Genomic DNA, 3,644 nt, shown 5'->3' with positions numbered 1-3,644 from the left:
TACCAGTACTTACTATCAGTATTAAACTAGTGAGCCCGTTGCTCTGCCACCGGTGTTAATTGCCAGTTGGAGCAAGATATGTAGTTTTTGTTGCTACATATTTTTGTTGTCATATTTGAGCCTGGCATAGTTTTCAGACATTTTCTGTTTGTAGTATGCGTTTTCAAAACTCTTCTATATGCGGTACAACGGAGTCCGGTATTTTCCGAGAAGATGGGAATCAGTCCTTTTGCGGTATGGTCCACTGAAAGTAGTATAGGCTGCTGTAGAAACCTTGCAGCTATGCTAAGACTAAGCCGTGCATCTCAACTCACCAACCCTGTGATCTTTCACGCGTGGCGTGTTGACTTGAAAGCAGTTAGCTCCACCTCTTAGGAACATCCAATAGCGCCGCCGTTTGACACGCGACGTGTATGTCAGAATCCATGTCGGTGCCACCTTGTGGGTATGTTGAATGGCATCGCTATTTATCTCGTGACATGTTGGTCAGAACACAGTCGGCGCCATCTCGCGGTCACTGCAATAGCTTCGCAGATTGACTCGTGATGTGTTGGTCAGAGTACAGTCGACCCATCGTACCGGCACGACCGCTGTGTTGGATGTCGTGAACAGTACTTACGTATACACTTCGGAAGGAGTTCGTCATTCAAGAAGCAGTGTTTTCGAACTATCGCGTGTCCGTGTTGTGTGAGGAAAAACAATGCCGTAGAAACTTGATGTGCAGGATGATTTGCTTCGTTGAGTACAGCGGGGTTTCGGATCTGTACATATTTGTGTTGAACAACGTGGCGAACAACATGTCCGTCTATTGAAAATAGCCTGGGCTTCCTATATTTGCTATGATGGTTGATAGTACGATAGGGGAAATACGGCATGGTACGTATGATGCAGAATCGTTTATTGCTGCAAAAAGTAGTTTGTGCCCATGACCGTTATGTGAATAGATGTGTGCACAATATTTAGAAAAAATGAATTCCGTCTTATGGAGTATTTAGTTTTCGTCATTGGCAAAAATAGAGCGGTACACGACGTTCTGGGTGTAGATTCCTTCGAATCCGGGGAACTTGCCGTCCCGCACTAACACAGAGATCCCAGCCTTGGTTTTGGCTCTAGACAGTGCAACATACAGTTGTCCGTGAGAGAAGACTGGGCTTGGCAAGATAAGTCCCACGCGACTTAACGTTTGGCCCTGAGATTTGTTGATGGTCATAGCAAATGCCAACTTCACTGGAAACTGGCGTCGCTTCAACTTGAAAGGGAGGTTGGATTGGCTGCCCTCATCGACCAAGGTGATGCGCGGTACGAAGACTCGCTTGTTGTTAAACGCGCCGCCCATGATAGTTGCATCGATGCACTTGGTCGACACTTTGACGACCCGCAATCTTGTCCCGTTGTATAGGCCCTGGGAGGGGTAAATGTTGCGCAAAAGCATGACGGGACATCCCACCTTGAACTCGAGCTTATGCGGTGGCAAGCCGGATACGTTGATGGAATTCAGGAACTCAGAGGGAAATTTCATGGCCGTTTCGTCAACATCCTCGCCTTCCTGCTCGACTGATCGGCTGAGAGGCAAATGAACATGGCAGAACTATTCAGAACTTTGGCGTTGTATTCATCGACCCCGACGACGTTCTTGGGTGCCAAAGTCGCTTGTTCAGACATGTACTCCGGGGGGTTGGCCGGGTTATTGATGTCGCCATATATTTGGTCGATGTATGCGTTCAGGTCTTGGTCGGTTTCCCAGTTCCTGGCAATTGCATCCGGTAGTCGGTCATGGGAGAGCCGAAGATGTCTTGTTCTGGATACGTTCCGTTTCCAGTGTCAGCCAACGTCTTGGCCCATTCCTCGATATTTGCGTCGTCTGATCCACCACACAGCCGCATGTTCTTTGTCAGCTTGACAATTTTTAAGTCGTTTCAGATGATGCTGCGTCTAAAGGAGGCCTCCATAGTGGCCGATGGTGTGCCGCGTGGAATGATTGGCAGGATTTGCTTGAAATCGCCTGAGAAAACAACAACCTTGCCACCAAAGAGGGCTGTGGGGTTGTCCATGATGTCGCGAAGGGAACGGTCGACGGCCTCCAAGGCATGCTTGTGGGTCATTGAGACCTCGTCCCATACAATGAGCTTGGTGTCTCGAATAATCTTTGCCAATGGCGACTGCTTCGGAATGTGGCGTAGGACTTGTCGTTGAGGTTGGTGACGGGGATTTTGAATCGAGAATGTGCCGTTGTGCCGCCCATAAGCAGCAAAGCTACCAGCCCAGACGATGCCACAGAAAGTGCGATGTCCCCTTTGTCGCGCACTTTTGCCAACAGGATTTGAGAGACGTACGATTTTCCTGAGCCTTCTTTGCCTTGGAGGAAGTACGCCTTGCCTGATGCGTGCTCGTATATTTGGGCCACCGTCAAGGACCTGTGCTCGTCAGTCATGGTCGCAGCAATGGCCAACACGTCGTCAAGGGCTGCACGCGTGTACGACGTTTCTATGACATAAAGCCGACTTCTTGGATCGTCCAGTAGTTGCCGTTCGCCCAAGTCTCGGAATACTTCGAATTCATGGATTTAAGGTAACGTCGGGTAGTCCAAAAGGCTCATCCGATGGTGTTGGAAGCAGTTGTCGATGCTCTTGAGTGTGTAGATCATCGCCTTGCCAAGCATCATGTCTTCACTGAGCGGCTCTTGGAGTGTTACGTTGCAGCGGCGCAGGTCCCGAAGCCGCTTGTCCATGAAATCTGTTTTGAATTGGTCAAACGGAGCTCGCGTGTTCGCTGGCAGGCAATGCACCAAGATGTTGGCAAACAGTTCGTGCAGCTGTCCGTCCATGCAGTCCAACGTGGCTTGTCGAATACATAGCACATACTCTTCGTCGTTCACCAACAGGCCCATGGACAGTGCAGCTTCTTCGTACGTTGGATACAGAGTTCCGTGAACTGTGCGCAGATCTTCGAAGGAAGTTGGTCCATACTTATGGCAAAGCAGGGTTCGAATGTAGAACCGCTCCTTTTGACGCGGACTGACAGAATCAATGCGGCCAATGACCTTGATGTGGTTCTTGCGTCCAACCCACAACTTGGTCTTTTGTTCAAATCGGAAGTACTGCGGGAAGTCCAAGTACAGGCAGTTCTTTGCAGGAACGCCGTCGATCCCGGTCAAGCCTTGCGCGCAAGCGAGGAAGAAGGATATCAATTTGGTCTTTTGGTTCCGGGCAACGACCGATTCTGCGTCGTGGGTTTCGTCGTAGGTGCAATGCTGTTGATCTTTCTCGTGCACGGGCAATACTTCGACAGCGTGGGACATCCTAGCAGCGGATGCGTGTGATAGCTTCGAGGGAGCTCACGTAGCGTCCTTCAACGTACTCCCGTGCTTCGTCAAGCATGGGCTGGCGTTCCCGGTCGGTGAAGACAGCGTACGTGATCCGATCGCTGCCCTTGTACAGTACACGTACTTGTACAGATACTTCACGGCATTGATGCTTGTGCAAACCTCGACGTTGATGTGGCAGTTGTACTTGTGCACCAAGTAGGGGTTGTGTGGCACACAGTACTGGTCTGCGGCCGTGTCGCGACGGTACTTGGCATACCCATCAACCCCCTCGGTTGTGGTAGCTTGAAGGGGCTGCGGAAAGCCTTTCTTGCACTTGCCA

The sequence above is a fragment of the Aphanomyces astaci genome, assembly GCF_000520075.1.
Source record: "Aphanomyces astaci strain APO3 unplaced genomic scaffold supercont1.5, whole genome shotgun sequence".
Lineage (NCBI taxonomy): Eukaryota > Oomycota > Saprolegniomycetes > Saprolegniales > Verrucalvaceae > Aphanomyces > Aphanomyces astaci.
The sequence above is the reverse complement of the archived record's forward strand: the minus strand, read 5'-3'. Positions refer to the sequence as shown.